At 37.2% G+C, this 23,540-nt stretch overlaps 1 non-coding gene across 1 annotated transcript; it reads right to left on the bottom strand.

Moving 5' to 3' along the window:
• Nucleotides 1-21,931: 21,931 nt before the first annotated feature.
• Nucleotides 21,932-22,006, bottom strand: Trnas-uga (transfer RNA serine (anticodon UGA)). The gene has a single exon. It is a non-coding gene; the product is annotated as a tRNA-Ser (tRNA).
• Nucleotides 22,007-23,540: the final 1,534 nt, after the last annotated feature.

Genomic DNA, 23,540 nt, shown 5'->3' on the forward strand with positions numbered 1-23,540 from the left:
CATTACTTATTTACAAACCAATTGAGTGCATTATAAACCCACCACCTCCAGTTTCCAGCACAGTATTAATGATCCAAGTTGATGAAAATAGACTAACTGTGTGCTTTACACCACAGGCTCCTTTCTAATAAACGCTAACAGTAAACCCTAAATGCATAAAGGTAATCCCTAATCTCTATAGGGTAAATGCTAAATGCTAAATGGTTTAACATTAAATGCTAAATAGTAAACACCAAACAGTAAGTGCTTAAAGGTAAAGGCTAAATGCTAATGGTAAATGCCTAGCATGTAATGCATTATGTCTGTTTATTACTGGCCGTCATTGGTCACTGACCATCTCTGATCACAGCGAGTATAATAACGGATCTCTATGAAAATTTATGATGGTGTCAAGTTACATCATTTCTGTGAAAGTCAAAGATGATTGTGTGTATAAGCATACATCTGGCATAATACTAATAAGTGATTCCAAGATCAAAAACTTATGGATCATTTACACACATATAAATCTTCACATTTCTTACACCAAAAGTACTGTGCACACATGATGTCCAGTAATCATTTCTTGTCTCAGATAAAACTGCATCAGAATTACCTTATTATTTAAGCATATTACTGAGGAATAAAAGGAGAAACAAACAATTTATAATAATTTTATTACATAAAAATTTTCACAGGGACCTATTACATTTTATACTGTCACACACAGTGGAAGTATTCAAATCTCATGAGCATTCTACATTGTCCTCTGCATTTTTTACTGCATTGTCTATTGCAAACAGTAAATTCTTACAATTTGAGTAGATATTTGGAACATCTTCATCAGACAACCAACATTTCATTGCTGCATCTGCATTAATGAATTCGAAATGGCACTGAATACCATTATGCAGGCAAATTGTGTACATTATGAATAATATATCTTTCATGCCGTTATCTACCAGCTTCTTGTATTGGAACAGAAACAGTTCTGTGTAATAAATACACTTGTACCTATTCTACTCTTCAAAAAACAACATGGTGTTCAGAATTAGTAAAGTACTCTATCTGAAGAAATTGTATTATCAATTTGATGACTTCTATAAAAGCTTTCGGATCACCAGTGGCTTTGTATGTGAGAACTAAATGTTCTTGCGCATAAAACAACCATCTTCTTTTAGAGATCTGATACTGTATTAACATCTTCCACACTTTATCACTGTTGATGAAGTCGAGTTTAGCATAACTGATGGTTGTGAGTCTTGATAGTAGACACATCTTGCAGTCCTCCAGATGAACCAGCACCATTGTTCCATATCTGGTGATGGTGCATTTTGCCATTAGTATCAGATGATGCCTCTCTTTTTCCAACACTGAGAGTCTTACAATGCATGCTGGGTTCCACAGACTCTTCAGGTTCTGTAACAGGGAATCATTGCTCTCATGTATTACAGCAGACATTGTGTCCCCAAATGTTCAGTGTCAACTGATAGCTTCTAAGTGAGTTTTCTCAAGCTTTTATAGTATGCCTCCCTACTGAATTAGCAGGAACTTCTTATCTTGTGTGCTGAATCAGGGATTGTGCATAAACATTTTTGGAAACACCTATTTTGCGCAAAACAGATAACCCTAAGTGAAGTGAGACACTTGCATGTCGAGAGAGAGAAGAAAATGTTTATCACACTTAGCTGTTTCTTCTGTTGACTACAATGCTCTAGAGAACCATATGAGATGTTCAGCATTAAAAAATAATTGCAATGCAAACCACGTCCATATTTATTTGCTTTATCCAGAGAGAATGCTCACAATGTAATGACTGAAGACAAGAACTCATGTTCCGGCAACAGCAGTAGGCATGGCGGTGTCCTTGAAAGTGAGGCAAGATTACATGCATGTGTTCTTTTGTATAGTGTCAAATAGTGTGTGCTTATTTTTTCCTTCACTCCATATACTCGCTATTACTTACTCTAGATATTTTAAAATTCTTCTACAGAAACCTGCATGCTGGTTGATCCACAAATGAATAATTAGGTGGACTTTTCTGAATTGAGTCTTTCATTCTAGTATTTTTGTCTGAAATCTTAAACTTTTATGCAATAATCAATGTTTCATGAAGTTCTTCTTCAGTAGTCATTATTTCATTATCGTGAATTATTGCCCACTGCTTTCAAAGCCAGCAAAAAAACTAATAGCTCTGCCAATTTATTTGTGTCAATATGTGCTGGTGGTTTGTTGGAGACAATATTGCAACTGTGAATGTATCAGCTTCTGCTTCTTCTTCTTTCTTCTTCTTCTTCTTCTTCAGTGCAATCTTTATCTTCCTCATTATAGTCCTCTCTTCTTCATCACCTTCTGCTTTCATAATACATTGCTTTTAATGTCTTCATCTGTCTCACTTCAGCATGGGCACCTCAGTCTCTAAGTGGCTACTTTTTGCAACATGTAGTTGCTGAATGGACACTGAGCAAGCAAAAAGTGCTAGTACAGATCACTTACCTTATACTATTGATTATTCACAACATTAAGGTAAGCATTACTTTTTTGCATCACATATTTGTTGTTGTTGAGTGAAACCAAGGCATGGTCCCTATTTTCTTTAAGTTTCAGATTGGCAGCAAATGGACTGCAAAAGGCAGTTGTTGCAGGTTTATTGATTCAAAAAGCTGCTGAGAAATTCAAAATTCATGCTAACACACTGCGAGACATACTGAAGAGTGGAAATGAATTGGACTCGAAGGCAAGTGCTACTCTGAATCGTATAGTCATCGAATAAAACCACATGGTAGTGCTCATAAAAAAAAAAATGGTTCAAATGGCTCTGAGCACTATGGGACTTAACTTCTGGGGTCATTAGTCCCCTAGAACTTATAACTACTTAAACCAAACTAACCTAAGGACATCACACACATTCATGTCCGAGGCAGGATTCGAAACTGCGACCGTAGCGGTCGCACGGTTCCAGACTGTAGAGCCTAGAACCGCTCGGCCGCTCCGGCCAGCAGTGCTCATCCTGTAGAATTTGATCTTATCCATTTCATTTTCCAGATGGGAAAAAATGGATTACTGAAGATTTGTGCACTACAAAACAAGCAGTTTCTGCTGGTTTATCAATTAGAAGGCAGCTAAAATGTTTAAAATACCACATGGCACACAGTAGTACAGATTAAAGAGTGGAAATGAATGAGACCCAAAGGGAAGCTCTATTTTTGCGTTACATGGTTGTTGAATAAAACCGTGTGATGGTGATCCTGTTATGTTTCAAGTGGGTAGAAAATGGGCTGTAGAAGATTTAGAAAAGATGAAGTAGGTTGTTGCTGCAGGTTTATTGAATAATAAGACTGTTTTGATTATGGCTTGTCGTTCATAATGGCTTTCAAAAATATGTGAGTCAATGACTGGGAAACTGCACACAGAGACATTCTATTGGTTAAAAAATGCCTGCAAAAAGTTAATTTTGCAGGTTTGGAAACAGTCCACATATGTATTGATCTGGATTGAACAACACACATTGTTGTATGGAAAAATATGGTGAGAGATCGTATCTGCTTCTGCAGAAGAACTAAAAATATTAGCCAAATTACTGAACCAGTTTTATGCCACCAGTGCATAGTGTGAGCTGAGCAAGCAAGCACAGTAATGGTCTGCAAGAGAGAAAACTGTAGCTTTTCTGTCACAAGGCTGCAGCCAGTGCTGAGAGGGCTTGGAATTTATAATTTTAGAATTTAGAATGTATTCACCTTTGAATATTTTACATGTTATTGGTGTAATTATTTACAGATGTAGCTAAGAGACATAGCTACATAAAAATTTCATGATATTTACTTTGTTGACACATTGTTATGTATAATGTGAATATTATAATTATATGTAGGAATCTTGTAATGAGTGATTTATTACAACATAGTATGATAATAGTCAGTACTTTAAGTCACTTGAATCTGATCCCTCATACTCCTTTGTGGAGTAGTGTGCTTCCTTCTTAAACCACTTTGCTAGAACAATTTTAAATTTGCTATAGGAAACAGAATGGGCAACTTTTGGCAGTCTAATGAAAAACCTGGGGCGTAGATATTTGTTGCTGTTGTGAATCTTAGCTAGCCTACTGTAGGGTATATGAATTGTTTCTCCAGTTCTTGTGTTGTATTGATGTACAGACATCCTAAGATTAAAATTATTTAAATTCTCTTTAACAATGAGAAGTCAACCATACATATAGAGGCTAGGGTCTGTCATAATATTAGGGTCTGCATGCTGGTTCATCTGTTTGTGCACACAATATTCTATAATTTTTTATGTGATTGGTATGAGAGAGATGGGACAATAGTTATCAGGAGATGCTTTATCACATCTCTTATGGATAAGTGTTACAATAGCCATTTTTAGACAAACTGGGAAGATTCTTTCATGTGGCATTTGCTTAATGGTGGTGGTCAGTGGCAGTAGAAATTCTTTCTTTACATTTTTTATTACATAATTTGAAATTCTGTAGGAATCTTCTGCTTTTGAGTTGCTAAGTTTTGCAATTGCTTCACTAGCCTGTCTGTAGGATACATGAAACCAATGGAACTTGGTTATGTTGCTTAATACCTGAAGCTGGGAACGAAACTACAGCTTTGTTTGCATCTTCAGTGAGATTTTTATGTGAGCCAGAACTGGTAAAGTATGCATGTAAGGTGGTTGGTTGACTTGGAACGTTGTTGTGCTTATTTTCAGAGCTTCTCTGTGTGTTGATAAATTTCTATGCTGCTTTACACTTACTTGTCGAATCAAGTATTTAATTGTCATGGGCTTTCCTCTTGGCTGCTCTAATTTCTGATCTATACATCCTTCTTGCTGCTCTCTAAGTTTCCTTCTTAGCTTGACTCTGTTCCACCATCATTTCTTCCCTAAGTCATCGTAGGTGTGACGTGTACCAGTTTCTCAGTTCTTTTAGTTTATTACACCAGTTCTGCTTTGTGTGTTTTTTTGTGATTTTTGGACATCATGACTGAGAATTTTTTACTAATAATTCTAAAAATTTCTTTTTTGATTCATTGACTGAGATATCATTAGCGAGTACTATATTCCATTTTATATGAGTAAAATTGGTTGTTAAATGATTCAGTTTATGTTCATTGATGGGTCTGATCACTCTTCCTGGTTCGGTTGAAGACCTGTCCAGTCTGTTGTTTAGAGGGTGCCTAAGCCATAGCCCTGCGTGATATGATATCTCAAGATTTAAAGTATGAAATTCAGTTTTATTTGGCTGAAAGTTGCAGATATATTTTCTAAGCATGCATTGAGTCTGATGGGTTTGTCACTTAAACTGTAAAAGTTGAGTGAACTTGATGTGTGTAATAGGTGCTTCACATGTTTTGTCTTACACCTAATGTTTATGTTAATATCACCAAATATCTGAACTCAGCAATTTTTATATTTTACAAGTATTATTATCAGTTTTTTGACCATGCATGTTTACTTATTTTGGGCATAGAAGTGCCAGGCTTTATGAATGCACTTGCATTTAGTGTGGGCAGTTAACTGAGATGAACAAGAGAATGCATTTTGTTCAAATCTGATGACGCCAGCAGATCATCACTCATGCTGATACTTGATAAGCATTCATTGTTTTGATCATGTAACTGTTTTTGAAGGTTTTTAATTATTTTACTTTTTAGTTGTAAGTCTAGTTTGTGTTGTTCGCGGTTTCTTTGATGCACAATCACATTGTCATGTTGTTGTTTCATCCAGGCATTTAAGGTTGATTCCTGCACATTTTTCATGCAGCCAGAAGTTGCACTGTGTACAGTTCAGTCATTTCAACACTTTTTTGACGCTTCCTATACTTGTTACTATGTAAAACATCATTTATATCACACACATTTACGTTTTCAATTTTAATGGACACCATCTTAATAACTTACATTGTACCTAAGACAAGTGGACTACCACATTAATTATCATGACACACTCATCAAACAAATATTTTTACCACCATTTCTTTTTTGTATGCAAAGTTCTGTTGTGGAGAAGTGAGGTCTGTTGGCTTAATCTATTTTTCTCTCCAGCACACACATCTACAAAAGGAGAGAGGTTGTTTTTCCAGGAATATCTCAAGGAGGAGTCCTCTTTCCTTGGGAAATATGTGTTGTAAACAAGATAAGAAGAAACTTCCAGAATAATGTCTGCTAAACATATTTTTATGCTGATCGCAGGGAGGCATACTATAAAACTTGAAGAAAAAAAAATCGCTTTGAAGCTATCGTTCAGTGCAGAGTTCTTGGAGAATCAACATCATAGTCTCTGTCTTTGTAAAAGATATTAATACTACAGGTACTGCTGTAATACATGAAATCAGGGATTCCATGTTACAGAATTTGAAGTGTCTGTGGAGTGCAATGTGCACCATAAGACTGTCAACATTGGAAAAAGAGTGGTGCCATCCAATACTGAGTGAAAAACACAGCATATAACATGGAAGAAAAAATAACATGGATACAATCAACTTTGGAAAGATTGATACACAATTGTTCGTGTATCTAAAAATGCCAGTTCCTATTCACAAAGTATCACACAGTGGAAGATGTTAATACAGTATCAGATCTTTAAAAGGAGTCTGTCATTTTATTTGCAAGAATGTTTAGCTCTCACATACAAAGTCATTGGTCATCTAAAAGCTTTTACAGACTTCAGTGAGCAAATAATACAGTCACTTCAGAGAGAATTCTTTACTGATTCTGAAAACTATGTTGCTTTTTGTAGTGTACAAATGGTACAAGTGTATTTTCTACACAGAATTGTTTCTGTTTGAGTATGAGAATTTGGTAGATAGCTGCATTAAAGACACATATTCACTATTTACACGGTTTGTATGCAAAATGTTATTCAGTTTCATTAATGCAGATACAACATGTAATATCTTGGTTGTCCAATGGAGTTGTTTCAAATATGTACTCAAATTAGAAGGGACTAATGGCTGCAGTAGACAATGCTGTATAAAGCATGGAGGATGATGTAGGATGTGCATTAAATTCACATATTTCAAATGTGTATGACAGTATAAAATGTAATATCCCCAATGAAAATTTTTATATAATGAAATTATTGTACAAAGTTATTCAAAATGGTGTAGTCACTTTGAAGTGATCGAAAAAAATGTTTGCACTGAGGTAAGGTATTATATGAATGGAAACAGCAACTCAAGAAGTTTCTTTTGGTATAGTGATCTTCAGGAACAGGGCTATTAGACAAGCAGAGAAGGTATTTGGCATCATTAAGTTATACAAGTGTAAGAGTGAGTCTGCAACAGGATATTAGTGCAAAACCATTTCCGCAAATGTTTCTCATCATGTGTAATGGTTTGGAGCAGCTGAACTGGATACGGTTTCATTTGCAGGCATTTCCTCAACACTCTCCAAACAGTTGGCTTTGGAATTCCCAGGTCATGACTGGCACAAGACATTTACTTTTGTGGACTTCTGAGAAATGTTTCCATGAGCTGTTCAAACAGTTCCTGAGACGCCAATCTGATTTTGTTTTAAAAAAGACTTCCTGTTTCCTTAAAGTTATATTCTTGCTCATAAATGGATTGTCTGGTAGGTATAGCCTTACTGTTTAGTGTTTGCCATTTAGCATTAAGCTTTTAGCATTTACCACATAGTGATTAGCATTTACTATTATGTGTTTAGTGCTTGCTTTTAGCATTTACTAGAAGGGGGCCTGTGGTGTAAAGCACACAGTTGGTCTAGTTCCATCAACTTGGACTTTTAATACTGTGCTGGAATGTGGAGGGGGTAGGTGTATATTGCATACAATTCCCTGCATGTAAATAATGTAATTTGACACCATTTTTTATGCTGTAAATAATGAAAATCTTTGGGTTTAAAGGAAGTAGAGTTTTTCAGATTGACTTTTAAGGAAATAATGTTTATCTTTGACATTCAAGGAGATAATGAGACTTTCAAGTTGTGGTTATGTAATATTTACTACATATCTGGCATCATTTTCTAATAATATGCTCTGATTGGCTGGGAAAAGAGGAGAGGGAGGAGGGGGTATATAACACACAATTGGTCTGATTTCATCATCTTGGATTTTTAATACTGTGCTATTTGAGTGGTTAAAAAAGAAGAGGGAGATTATAAAGCAAACAATTAGTCTGTACATAAATAAAGTAAACTGACACAAATTTAATAGTACACACTGATTGCTTGGGAAAGGGAGAGGGAGGAGGGCACATAAAGCACAAAGTGATCAATGAAGGATGATATCACTGATGATGTCATGAGTCCAAGGTCATCAGTGACACCATGCATGACCTTGAAAAAGCAGTCAATGACTAAGTTCAAAGTCAGACAGCATGTCTGTAAGTATTCTAGGTGGCCCAGAGTCACTATACCCTTACTACCAACAAGCATTAAAAAAAATTAAAGACTGCCTCTCTCAGGTTACAATCCTGGCTCATTTATTACCCACTGCCCGACTGATGATCATCTTGGATGTGAGTAATTTTGAAATTGGTAGACAGTATCCGGCACACAACTACTTTCTTTTCCAAAAAGTTGACGGACTCACAGCCTTTGACAGAGATTTGTTGGGTCTGTTTATGGTGTACAAAGCAATACCAGACTTCACAGATGACATTGAGGACAGACATTTGAGAGTCTATGTTGATCATTGTTCATTAGCTGATTCTAGTTGAAACACTGTGAAAAAACACATGGTGCTTCTGCCATTTGGACTTCATCATGCAATTCATAACAGATGTCCAACATCTGCAGGGCACGAACAATGTTATGGTTGATTTCCTTTCATAGAGAAATGATCTTGAAACAGATACTGACATTGAATAACTTGCAACAGTGCAGCTAGAGGATGCACAGTTATATGAACTCCTACATGACAACTCAACTGAATTGTGCATTGAATGCTACGACTTCATTGGCTCTTCAAAACAAGTTCTATACAAAGTCTCCAATAACCACCTTTGTCCATTGGTAATGCTCACCCAGAGATGAGACAATTTTGAGAAATCCCTGAGACTCATCCAACAACAAAGCTTGTTACACACTGCTTTGTCTAGCCAAATGTCAAGGAAGACTGCAAATCTTGAATGTAAATGTGCACTGCCCACCAGTGCTCCAAAATAGGGTGGCATGCACAACCATGAACTGAGGGCCAGTTTCAGCATGTCCACTTAGACGACACTGCCCCGCTCCCCCTCCCCGATTCAAATGGTTAACATTTATGCTTTCAGCAACTGAGAGCGGTAACACACTGGGTTGAAGTTTTCGGGGCATCACTGCTGAAACCACTGTAAAAGCATTTGTCAACCTATGGATTTCTGGTTTAAGTTGCCCTGCCACAACAACAACAGACCAAGAGAGTCAATTTGAATCACCACCTTTTATTGAACGCTGTCATTTTCGCAGTGTGCAGTGACTTTGAACACCACTGTAGCACCCAAAAAGTAATGGTCTTGTATAATGATGGCAACAAAATCTAAAAACTGCTATCTTGGAAATGGACAGACACCTTGCCATGAGTTCTTTTAGCTATGCATAAGGCATATAGAGAAGATCTTGGTGCATCCCTCATGGAATTCCTTTACAGAGAAATTCTCACCCTTTCAGCAGATTTCATGGGACCATCGCCATTGCCTACAGACAGTTACCACAGTTTGCTCTCAAAGTTAAACAACATATTCCACACCTAATGATATATCACCCCTGCAGGCTCATGGATCCTAGAAAAATTTTGACCACATAATTCTGTGTGATGATATTGCCTGACCAGCATTACACCCATGCTACTGAGGACTTCACACGGTTATGAGATGGGCTGTCCGTACCTTTGACATTTTGCTGCACGGCAAACTGACGACTGTTACAGTCAGCAGATTTAAACTGGTGTGGATGCCACTCAACATACCTAGAAATACCAATAGCCACATAGATGATATTCTGCACATTAACGTAGATGACAATGAAATTATAGCATGAATGGTCATGTGTCAGTTCTGAACCGAGGAGCTCTCATTCAGACTAACCAATGACCTACCTGTGGTGTACGGACAACAAGGTGAGCAATGTGTCCATGATGGAACACCGCCAGAGAGCACGCTTCTGACAATACAGACTTTTGTCAAATGTTGATCCAGATTCCATCACTTTCACATTTTCAGCAGGTGGGTGTCTCACTGTCTCAGCTCTCCAAAAACTTGATCAGCCCCAGCTTCCACCACCAGAGCAACACACAGACAGTACTTTCACACTCTCTCCTCTCTGTAGCTTCAGCCTCCACCACTTGCCAACTCTAATCTTCACTCTTGTTTTGCACAATCTCATTGGCTTCCACCTTACCTCACACAGTACAATTTTTTTGACTGTTACCAATAACTCACGCTCCACTGTCCAGTGCAGTGAGAAACGGTCCACACCTGTGTGAAGTTGAGCAGGAACACTGTTCCACCCCTTATGGCCTGCACATCATGGGGAGAGGGTGGGGCAGTCTTCATGGCAACCTATCAGCAGTCATGCAACACACTTAGGAATCTCTTTGGTCAGTGGTACAGATCTACCACAGTGCTGTGTGGATGTGTGTTTTGATGTGCCTCCATCTGGCAAAAAAATGTAGATCATTGGTATTTGTGGTGTCCATTATTTTATGTGGAGCATTCTCACCTATATCTGCTCTACAAGAAAAATTAATTTGAAAAGGAGTGAAAAGTGTGTGGCTTATAAGGGCTCTATATCCATTTGATAATAATATAATTGTTTTAGAAAATAAGAGACACATTGGTTTATGGTCATTTTTCCAAGACTTAACAAACTTCAGTCATTTTTGCCTTAGAATATAAATCTGCACTGCCTGACAAAAAAGTGAAGCACCCAGAAGGGGAGGAGGAAATGAAATGAAACTTCATGGGTTGAGAGAGAATGTGATTTTATTTCAGTGATTACAGACTGGAGTCAAATTTACAAAGAACATAGCAGTGTGGGCCCAATTATCAGCATGATGTTGCATCGTGTCAGGCCTGGATGCATGCACTGGTTTGGTTCAGAAGGATGTCATAAAGCAGTTATAGCCTCTGTTGAGGCAAGATGATAATAACTGGTGTAAATTTTCTCTGATATCCTGGATACTGGCACAGGGATGGATGTGATATTCGAGCGGTGTCTCATATTTTCTGATGGAGACAGATCCAGGAATACTGCCAGCTACTAGAGTTCCTCAAAATCAAGCAGACTGTTCATAAAGATATGTGCCATGTGTGTATGAGCATTGCCCTGTTGAAAAAATGGCACCACAGTATTGGTGCATGAGAGGTAACACATACTATATTTTATGGACTATAATTTTTAATCAGTTTTTAAAAAAATAACATTTTAATGTTTTATTACTGGATGCAAAGCCAGAGTAAAAAAAATTCTTAGTTATAAAGCCGAACTGACCTTTTAAATCTCTGAAAACTGTCATCTGAACTTTCTTCTTCCTCTTTTTCTTCCTCCTCCTCCTCCTCCTCCTCCTCCTCCTCATCATCATCATCATTGTCCTCTTCAGATATAAGATGGTCTTACTGCCACACTCCTTGAAAGATTTAACAATAATGTCTTTTCTCACTATAGATCATGACTGTTTATCCACTGACACACTTGTTTGATTGTAGGTCATTTTAAAGCTCCCTTTGGTGTGAATTCATGTTGGATTTCATCTATCATCCATTTGTTCCATTCCTCTCTCATATGCACTTTAAATGGTTTATTTATTGAGACATCAAGAAGTGGCAGTTGTGAAGTAAGTCCTGTAGGAATAACAGTGAGCTCTGTATTTCCCAGTCACAATCTCTCTTTTGCAGAATTTTTCAAGTGAATACTACACTGATCTATCACAAGAAGAGAGATCTTCTTCAATAAATCACCTTCCCTTCTCTGCAAAACTCTGTTAATCCATAATTTCATACCAACCTTGTCCATCCAACCCTTGTCATGCATGTGAATAACATCATCTGGCAGTATTTCAGAAGCTTTTGGCAGTGTTCTGCACACAACAGTGTAGTTCATTTTTTCATGTCCATTTATATTTATAGTTACAGTTTTAGCCCCTTTCATGGCAACAGTTCTGATACTCAGCACATCAAATGTCAGAAGTTTTGTCCATATTTGCTGTTTGGCTTGTTCCACACTGGTTTTCTTCCAATGTTGAATAATAAAGCGATGGAAAGATAATATCTTCTCTTCATACTCTTGTGACATTTTGGTTCGCATGCTAAGTCCGTGATGCTTCATAAACCTGTAACACCAACCAACTCTGCCCTTAAAGTTTGTCAAGTTCCACTGTGGTGCTAGTTTTCAAGCATGTATTTGTATCATTTTTCTATTAATTCCAATGCCATTTTTATGGTGACCTTGAATCCATTTCAATACATGATGTTCTAGTTTTGGCCATTTTGCATTCAGTCCTCTATTTGCACATTTAGTCTTCCTTATTTTTTCAGTTCTTCTTTACTAGCCCAAAAATCACAAATGGTATTTTCTGTTGCTGGATGGCCAAAATGCTGCTCAGTTCCTGTGTTTCCATGTTCTTATACATATGCTATTACTTCCAATTTATACCCTGCATCATATGAATACCTTTTATTTTTCTCCATTACGAAACCCACCACTAAAAAAAGTATAATACTGTTACAAATCACTTTCAGTTCAACTTTACTGGTACCATAGATTGCAATGACACATCATAGGTTAGACAGTGTTCTAGGTTTTTGATGGGGGGCCGGGAGAGAGAGACAGTGTTTGTAACCTTGTGCATCCCCACAACTCATGTTTGTCACATTGGTGCACTGCTTCTACCAGTTGAATCCAATATTGCCAGATAGAAATAGGTTACCTGCAGCATCAAATTTTATATTAATTTCTAGTGTAAGACACATCTGAATTTTGGAGGCAATTTTTTGAAGAAAAAATGTGTCCTATAGTCCTCCTATAATCCAAAAAGTACAGTAAGCATGCGGGATGTCTGACGTGTGTGTGTGTGGGGGGGGGGGGGGGGGGGGGAGGGGGCGCGAAGATACATTGACATCTGACTGTGTCTTCTGCATGCTTCACTTTGTGTGTCATGGAGTGTATTTTAAACACTTGTTTGTACATAATTCACTGCCACTCTGTCACCTTAATATTCACAATTTCTTTTCAATGTGTCCCCAATTGCAAAATTTCCTCTGTTGGGGCCACAAATGTGTCTTTACTGACCTGGAGCTGCACCTCAGTTATTTCATAAGATGCCTTTTTTGGTCATCTACCCACTATTAAGGGACTTGATCACCATTTATTAAATAAAGTACACAACATTGCCACAACTGATTATTAAGCTCTTCATATTTATTGACACAATTTTCCTGTTTTTGATGGTCAGGTTTATAACTTGCAGGAGCCTGAATGGTTGTTACAGATCAGTAAGCTATGCCAGCTATCAAAATATGAGGGTCGTCCACAAAGTAAGTTCCATTTGGTTATATAAACCAAAAGGTGTACAGATATAGAAAAAAATATTTATTGTACAAAAATCTACAACTGTTAAACTACTTTTCTACATAGCTTTTGAAATTTTGTAAGCGCTTATCATAGTGTGACACAAGTTTTTGTATGCCTTCTTTATAGAAGGTTGCCACCTGTGTATTCAACCATGTGGTAACATGTTCTTTCAGGTAGTCACCATCGTTGAAATGTTGACCACCAAGGATAGATTTTAGGTGATTTGTGGAACTTCCATAGCAAAAGCGCTAAGTGTAAACTTACGGTTGTTCTTAATCTTCTCTTCAGTTGCGTGAACCAGTTCATCAGTAACCACAGACGGGTGTCCACTTCATTCTTCATTGTGCACTTGATCACAACCTTCATTGAACAGTCCGACCGATCTTCTAACCATTGAATCACTCATAGCATTTTGTCCATAAACCTCACAGATTTGCCTGTGAATTTCCTTTGGTTTAACTTTCTTTGCATTTAGAAAAGGAATCACAGGTCTGATTTTGCACGCGGTGGCATTTTCAATTACGGCTGACATTATAAAGAAGCACTATAAAGCACACGTCAGCAGCAGCATGGCTTCTCCTTGAGTCAGAGTAACTGCTGCATGTGCTTGGAACTGCGATCATGGCGCTGCCATGGATAGAAATAGAAATGAAACTTACTTTGTGGGTGAACCTCATATCACGTAGTTCACTGGAGGCAGGCTAACGCATTACTTTGTAAGACTCTATAGAAATAGTAGATTCACATGTTGGTGTGAATTGACCAAGATTTAAACTGGAATGAACACAGTGTATATCTTACTCAGAAACTTAGCTCAGCATGTTTTGCCTTAAGAATAATATCCAAGGTATGTAGCAAGGAATGTATTAGAGTGGTGTACTTTAGTTATTTCCAATCAGTTGCAAGCTATGGCATAAGTTCTTGGGGAAAAATCAGGTCAAGACTAAATGACATTTTTATTATGCAAAAAAGAGCTATTCGTATCATGACACACAGCCCACCACAAACTCACTGTAGATCCTTATTCAGACAACTAAAGATACTGACAATACCATTGATATATATTTTTAAATGCCTGGAAATGATCAGTAAAAATAACTGCGATCTCCAAACCAACTCAAGCTACCATGATCACAATACAAGGCATTGTAAAGACTTCCACATTCCCTATGTAGCAAAAACTAGAAGTCAGAAACATGTTAGCCACCTAGGAATAAAGCTTTTAAATGCACTTCCATCTCAAATTAAAGAATTGAAAGGCAAAAATAATTTCAAGTGTGAAGTAAAAAAATACTTGATGGAAAAATGCTACTACAGTGTAAATGAATCCCTGTCTCAGACTGTGGATTGAAACCTGCACTTATTTTTAAAAAAAATTAAACTAATTTAATTATGTTTTCAACTTCGTAATTATGGTACTTATGAAAAATCTGTTAAATATCTGTAATACGTCTTGTGTATAAGGCGTAGTTCATGATCTATAATTGTTTATCATGAGCACATACTTTTGTTTTTGTGTAATAAGTTATTGTACACTACTTATGTACTATGTGTATGTAATTTGTTTTGCTGTTTGTATATGTTTGTCCATTTATTATATGTATGTGCTGTTATGTGTTACGTGTAATCAAATGGTAAGTCCTATATCACATGTGTGATCTATTGGACACTAAATAAATAAATAAATATTATGTATTATAACAAAATGAGATTAGCCAAGGAAAAAATAATGCTGATTTTAACAAATTCCTGTTCTTCAGAAAACACTTTCCATGCCATTATCAGTTTACATTTCATATCATCTCCATTTTGTCCATCATTAGTTATTTTGCTGCCCAAATTGCTGAACTCATTTATTACTTTTAGTATCTCATTCCCTAATCTTATTCCCTCAGCATCGCATGATTTAAATTAACTGCATTCCATTGTCTTGTTTTGCTTTTGTTGATGTCCATCTGGTATCCTCATTGCAAGACACTGTCCATTCTCTTCAACTGCTCTTACAAGTCATTTCATATCTCTGACAGATTTTCAATGTCATCAGCAAGCCTCAAAGTTTTTACTTCTTCTTGCTGAACTTTAATTCCATCTCAGATTTTTCTTTGGTTTCATTTACTGCTTGCTCATTGTACAAATAGAGTAACATCAGGAATAGCCTAAAACCATGTCTGAGCTAAGTTCTCAACCACTGCTTCCCTTTAATGCCCCTCTACTATTACAAGGGGCATCTGGTTTCTGTATAAGTTGTATGTAACCTTTCACTCCCTGTATTTTACCCCTGCTGCCTTCAGAATTTCAGTGTTTGCAACATTGTCAAAAACTTTCTCTAAACCTACAACAGCTATAAATGTGTGTTCACCATTCCTTAAACTATCTTCTAAGATAAACCAGTGTTGCCTCGATTGTTTCTACTTTTTTAAACTGGTCTCCCCTGAGGTCAACTTCTACCATTTTTTCCATTTTTCTGTAAATAATTTGTATCTGTATTTTGCAACCACCACTTATTAAACTGATAGTTTGGTAATATCATAGCTGTCTGTGTTAACTCACTGGGCTACCCCATAGATGCCAAGCACCAGCAGATGTCTACAGGGTCGGCCATCATTGCACAGTTGGCACGTAGATGTAACAGTCACTCTGTCTCCACCATTGTGAAGTGTGGCCACCAGGGGGAGACACCACGGGCAAGTGGTCACACACGGTAGCTGAGCAGACACCTTCCAGTGCCACCTGTGGGATGCTGTCTATGTATGCAACTGCCACCTGGTGGTCGCCTTCAGTCTGCTCTTGCTCATAGTGCTGTTTACTACACTCACTGGAACTGTACTGTGTCTGTCTTGTGACATGGCTATGCCATACACTGTAGCCATTGTGAAATATTGTCTTGTGAGTTCATTAAATATAGTTGTTTTTGAGTTGTTGTCATGTGTAATTTTATTTTGAGTTGCAACACTATCAGCACCAGCTGTCTTTGAAAAATTACATTCTTCTTTTTTTCTTCGTGTGTGTGTGTGTGTGTGTGTGTGTGTGTGTGTGTGTGTGTGTGTGTGGGAAGAAATAAACTAGCATGTAGTTGAATAATGTAAAATTGTCTGAAACATTTAAATAAGTTAAAATTTTCAAGAATTTCTACATTTTCTCAATAAAAAAAAAAGATGGTGTGTATAAAACCATAATTGATGTGTGATGTGTCCACCTCTGTAGCTGAGTGGTAAACCTGACTGAATGCTATGTGATGGACCTGATTTCAATACCTGGCCAGGTCATAGATTTTCTTTGCTTGGGGACTGGGTGTTGCGTTGCCATCATCATAATTTCACCATCATCAACATGTAAGCCACCAAAGTGATGTCAAACAGAGAAGACTTGCACTAGGCAGCTGAACTTCGCAAAAGGGGACTCCCGGCCAAAATATGTCATACTTATATTTCATTTCCAATTGGTGTTATGAAAGCTTTGTTAAGTTGTTATTCACAATAATTTGCTTTGTACCATTTAATTTAGAAATGTATAACTGGCATTGGTTCCTGAAAAAGTTATGCCACATTTTCATAGGCCTAACTTATGATGATGAGGATTTGTATGACAGTATTTTCCCTATAATTTACAAAAATGTAACACATCTATTTCACTAAATCTCATATGTTTCCTTTTCAAAAAATGTAACGTACTTAATGATCTGTTGTAATTGGTATTATGTTCTGACTGTGCTGAATGTCTTCCAGTTGTTTTTTTTATTTATTTTTTTTTTATTTTTTTTATTTGCGGGGGGGGGTGGGGGGTGGGGGGGGGAGTTATCCAGGTTGCTATTTGCAGTATCTATTGTATGATCCAGTAGAGGATGATGAAATGTAACAAGTTGGAGTAGCTCCACTTGCCATAATCCTACAGCTTAAATATTTTTTTCTTTTCTATTTTAAATATATAAATTATGTACCTTAAATATATGAAAACTCTAGATCCTTACACAAACTGTATAGTTTTCAAAACTTCACTATTCAGTATATAATTTACCCTCTGATGATAACAGTAGTCTATACAGTTCAGATAGACACTGTTTATGGAGAAATATTCTAAATTTAGGATTCAGTAACACCATGTACACTTCAACATTCAAGCCTGCCAATAATTATCTGTTTTAGTATCGACAGAACTTATTTAAAAGCCCTTATATATGCCTCATTCAAATAAACATTTTACCTTCCTGAAACTAAGCACCACATTTCAAAAGTTATTACTATTCAGATTTTTTGATTTCTAGAATGGTTGAATCTTAAAATACAACCCTTTCAAAATTTCAAGATTATTGTCTTCTAGCCCAAAATTTTCTGATACCAAAAAAATATATTTTTGCTAAAATAGCATGTTAGCTTATAAACAAATTCAGTTAGAAAATTAGTGATTCCAGAAGATTCATTCCAGGGTTTTCTAGAGCCAGGCACATGCCACAACTTCTGCCCCATGAAATAGAACCGTTATTTGTACCAATTGAAGGACATCCATTCAATTTTTAAAGTAAACAGTACTCATGGAAATGCATTTATGTATAGTTCACTTTTTCTGTCTCTTATGTTAATATCTAAAATGTAATAGCTTTATATTTTAACATCATTTGTTATATGCACATCTTTAAATAGGCATCCTGTACAAAGCTAGGATCAGTCATGATTGAGCAATTAATGCGTGGAGTCACAATGTTAGTCACTAAGCAATTATGTTATGTTTACATCGAGTTATGATGTGCACTTGCTTATTAATCATTAATCTGTGTAACTATGAAAGGTTATTTCTGTACTTTTTTGGGCTAATAATCATAGCCTATATAGGTTACTTTTCGGTGTTGTAAAATATGTATTATACATTACAAGGAAGCTGATCATCATTTGTTCAAAAACAATACATTTGAATGAAATTAAGAGTAAACTTTACTGTGTTGTGATATGTCATTTAATAGCTGTTCAAAGCATCTGGTAATCCTCTAAATGACAGCAAGAGCAGACAAGCTACAAGACTTCTGTGGCATCCAAATGCAGGCAGTAAGTTTGCACTATGACACACACTGTTTCCCTACTGCACCATTGAGGCATCACTGATGCATGTGCAGAGCTTGCAGTTACAGAGGATTGACAGGGCTTACCAGTCCCCAGCTCATGAAAAATGAGCTCACCAAATTAGTGCCAAGCAAATTAAGACTAAGCTCCCTGAGGTGCTCGCAATTTAGAACTGCCAAGGGGCATGGGTGGTTTTACTGAAAATAACACATATGTGGCAAGCATTGCCCCCTAGGTGGCAAAACATATTACAAGGATTAGCATCCCAGAAAAAAGTATTAAGGAAATGCTGAGATGTACAAAGCAGCTATTAATCCTAATGAGAACTAGTGGTATCAGAAGAAAAATTACTCAGTGTAACCTATAGATTGCCAATCAGATGCCACAGAGTGAAAACTTTTCTTGAAATTCTGAAAGTCTCAGTTTTTTAGATGCACATCCATTGGCTTTAGGTTTCACTGGAATCCCTCTTTACCATTCTAGTGATTTACAATATGCCACCCATTAGTCCGTACAAAGTGGTTGATCCTCTGTGTCGCAGTATAATATTTATAAACATAGACTTTCACTGCATTTTTTATGTCTTTCTTGCAGCAACTGATGAAACTTATATTACCCCAAATCTTCAGTGTATCTCACTTTGCACGTATCATTGTAGTTGCTACAAAAAATGAGTTTTTCTGTACAGGAACTGATGTTTCACTGGCAGAAACATAGAGTTAAAATTGTGAACAGCTGTATTGTAAAACTGATCCACTAATAAAAAGTTATTTATCGAATATGTTTCAGTAATTGAAAATTTCAGATAGATTGAGACTCGGCCATGATTTTTTTGCTTTTTGACTAGACATCAGCTTAACTTAGGAAATCTGTGTATGTCTTCAGGCCAGACTCAAACTTTTGTTCTCATAAATGTTTCACTCATGATTTCTGAGCACTAATACCAAAGACTCACTCTGGCACAAGGAATGTGTATCAAATGAATGAATGAAATGAAATGAACAGGTCAATGAAGATAAAAGCAATGCAGATCCAGTGACATAAAATTATCTCACTAGAAACCTTTCAGATATGCTAAACCCACTGTGTATTGAAAATGTTGTGCTAAATGAAAATTCGTGGAGGACCACTACTCAACTCCTGATTTCCTGCTATTCACAACCTACAATCCTAAGCATTAAGCTATATGAGCATGCCTTTGGACACTGTCATTTTCTTATATTTGGTTCACTTCATATACGTCACTCATGGCATGGTAAGCCGTGGTCCCCTGTCAGTGTTACGCTAGTAGTGGTATTCCCACACATTCTGTGCAAGAACCTGTAATATTGATTTTCAGAAACATGAGTGACAATAAAAGTTTGAATCAGGCCTAGAGGTGTGCTCTGATAGCCTAATAACTAAGGTGACTGCAAACAAAAAGCAAGAAATCCACAGTCAAGAAGAGTCACTGTTTAGCAAAAATTTTCAGCTGTCACAATACATTCATTACACTGCAGGTTCAGCCTACTTGAACAGTTTTCATGCATACCATTTCATGTCAGACTGAAGGTGAGAAGTAACAGAAATTAACTCTGTTACTGGTGCTCTTTGCAGTCAGAAACATCACTCAAAGCACCATGTTTTACAAGATGTTAACTATAGAACATATGGGTTGTTTCACATATGATGCCTGGTGGGAACCCCACAGCTTACATGGCACATTTACTGGTTGTTGCCTCCTCCTCCCCCCCCCCCCCCCCCCTGCATCTGCGGCAAGATGGTTGCATGCACTTCCCGGGGTTGAGCATTAACGGTGATGCGATCTGACCAAATTAACCTTGCCTTTACTGACAGCAGGTGATCAGAATGATGTCTCTCTATGGCATGAGCATTTTGATGACTTCTGAACACATTACCAAGTGCTCAATGAATTTTGGTTGCCACAATTTGGGAAATGACTAGGTAGAACCCTGTCTTCTACCTCTTCGAGTGTATGGGGATTATTTACATATACCTTACATTTTAACATGCCCCTAAGATAAAAATCACATAGATTTAGATCTGGAGAATGAGGAGGCCAGTCAACTACCCTATAACCAACAGAATTTCGTATTACTGCTATAGAAGCATGAGTGGTGTGTGATCTTGCATTGTTCTGCATGAAAGAACTGTAGGTCTTTTTGTTAGGTGTTAGTTTTCTAAAAAATGATGCAAAATAATGTTCACATACCTATCAGAAGTTATAGATTCATGGAAAAAGATTTGTCCAATAATTTGTCTTGCACTAATTACACACCAAACTACTGTTTTCACTTGATGCAGAGTGAAATGGTACGTCCTCACAATGGTTAGGAGAAATTTTAAAAATAGATATGGCCCTGTGCACACATACTGTTGTGACATTAGGAGCAGGCATGGCTGAGCTGGGCACATGTTTTGACAGCTGAGAAGGTGGGTTGGCAGAGCCAGGCAGATCTCAGCAACCTGTAAACTATAGATATAGTTCAGAGAAGCTGGTGGTGGTGGAAGTAAGTATGCAGATGGTCCAGGTTGTTAAGTAACCATTGAAATTAAGCATGTTGTCCTCAGCTGCATGTTGTACCACTGGGTGGTCAGTTTTGTTCTTGGCAGTAGTTCAGTGGTGGCCATTCATCCTGGTGGAAAGCTGGTTGGTAGTCATACCATTGTAAAAAATAACTATGCAGGTGGGAGGCATCCTTACAACAAATGCTCTGTTCCCATAATCGTGCTGGCCTCAATCTCAGGAAACCCACAGTCTTCACACCCTCTGTCGAAAAGTTTCCCCTTCCTCTATCCTGTCACCCCCTCCAAATTCACATCCACGTTTCCTTCAGTGTCCGTCACTCCTCACCGGTTCCTTCAACTGTGCACTACATGCCTATTCCATACACCTGCCACCTCTCCCTCCCCCGCATTCCTAGCTGGAAAGCCGACTGCCTATCTCCAAGCCACTAGCCACATACCTCCAGTTCCTCTTCCTGCCTCCTGTCTTCAGCCCCTGTACCCACACAACTTGACATTATCCCCACCACAACGAGTCCACCTGCCAAGAAACAAAACAGGGGCAGGTGGCTACCTCGTCACACACAGGTTTGTTTGCTGTTGATACTATTGGTAGATGGGACTTCATAAGGCATGGCCTGCATCTCAGTAGGAAAGGGAAGGGTAAATTGGTGGGGATGATAGCAGAGTTTTTAAGGAGGAGTGCTGAAACTCATGAGTGGACCTCTTTTTTAGGCTAAGATCAGTGTCCAATGATTAAACATTGAATGAAATTAAGCATAATGAGAAGATCAGACAGCAAAGCACTGGAGAAGTTAAAATATCACAAGATTCTCATAAAAGTAAAGTTAAAAATAATTAAACTTCCTGGCAGATTAAAACTGTGTGCCGGGCCGAGACTCGAACTCGGGACCTTTGCCTTTCATGGGCAAGTGCTCTACCAACTGAGCTACCCAAGCACGACTCACGCCCCATCCTCACAGCTTTAATTCTGCCAGTACCTCGTCTCCTACCTTCCAAACTTCACAGAAGCTCTCCAGCGAACCTTGCAAAACTAGCACTCCTGGAAGAAAGGAAATTGCGGAGACATGGCTTAGACACATCCTGAGGGATGTTTCTAGAATGAAATTTTCACTCTACAGTGGAGAATATGTTAGTATATTGCATCATAATATCAGGATTAAAAACCAAAGTAGATGAGCTTCTTCTTTGTTAAGAAAATTTAGAAACTGAGGGTGGAATAAATGTACTATGCCTTTGTGAACATCATATAGTCACAGGTATGAAAAAGATAATTATAGGTGGATATAAGCTTTTAGCACTTGCAAGTAGAAACACTATGGAGAGAGACTGAGTGGCCATATATGTTAAAATTTATCAGAGTGTGAAAAATTTAGGAACAAAAATTTTGTGTACAGCAACACAGAATCATGCCTGTGAGCTTAAACTAAATAATGGTAATTTTATAAACTGTAGCTGTGTATAGATCCCCACTGGGAAATTTTCAGCTATTTTTGAAGAACTCAGATTCTTTGGTGTGCTATCTGTCAGAGGGAAGCACATTATCGTTTGTCAGGATTTTAATACAGATTTTCTGAAAAACTCTGATAAAAAGAATGACTTGAGTATTACTTGATAGTTTCAATTTGACATCATTTAATTATTTTCCTACCTGGGTAGAACAGGAAAGTGGCAGACTGATAGATGAATATTTTATAGACCAAGATAAATTCAATCAAATAAAAACTTTTACTGTTAAGAATGGTATTTCTGATCATGATGCACAGCTAGTTACAATATATGACATATCTCCAAACAGTAACTGAAAAAGTCCTCCAAAACAGTACATTTAATTAACAATTTAACAATTGCAGATTTTAGGGAAAGCATGCAGCAGTTAGACTCAGATGAGGTGCACAGGGAATCTGATGCTAATTTAAAATTTAGCCTATTTTGTGATTCCTTTATGAGTATATTTGAAAAGTTTCCCTAAGAAGACAGTGGAACATAATTGTAAGAAACCATCTTAAAATCCATCCTGTAAATAGAAAAGATGTATCTTACAGCTAGAAGGAGTAATGTTCCACAAACAGTCAAACATTATAAAAACTACTGCTCTGTATTAAGAAAAGTTATTATAAATCCCAGAAATACATGCATTATGTCTGAGATTAGCCCCTCTGATAATTATAAAACAATGTGGAATATTGGTAAAAGGGAAACAGGGTAACCAAGAGCACAGGAACACTGTATTTCTATCGAGGTCCGTGAAAATTTTGTTAACAAAAAGCAAGGAGTAGAAAATATTTTTAATAATAATTTTTTAAGTGAGAGGAGTCAGATGTTCATTAGAAAATGCAAGGCTGTATATGGAAGAGGCAATACCTATGAAATTTGAAACAATTGTAGTTCAACCCAACTCTCCTACTGAAATCAGGACAATAATAAACTCATTAAAATGGTTTCAGTTTGATTTTGTGCACAACTCTGTGAG

Source organism: Schistocerca cancellata, chromosome 4, assembly GCF_023864275.1.
Source record: "Schistocerca cancellata isolate TAMUIC-IGC-003103 chromosome 4, iqSchCanc2.1, whole genome shotgun sequence".
NCBI lineage: Eukaryota > Metazoa > Arthropoda > Insecta > Orthoptera > Acrididae > Schistocerca > Schistocerca cancellata.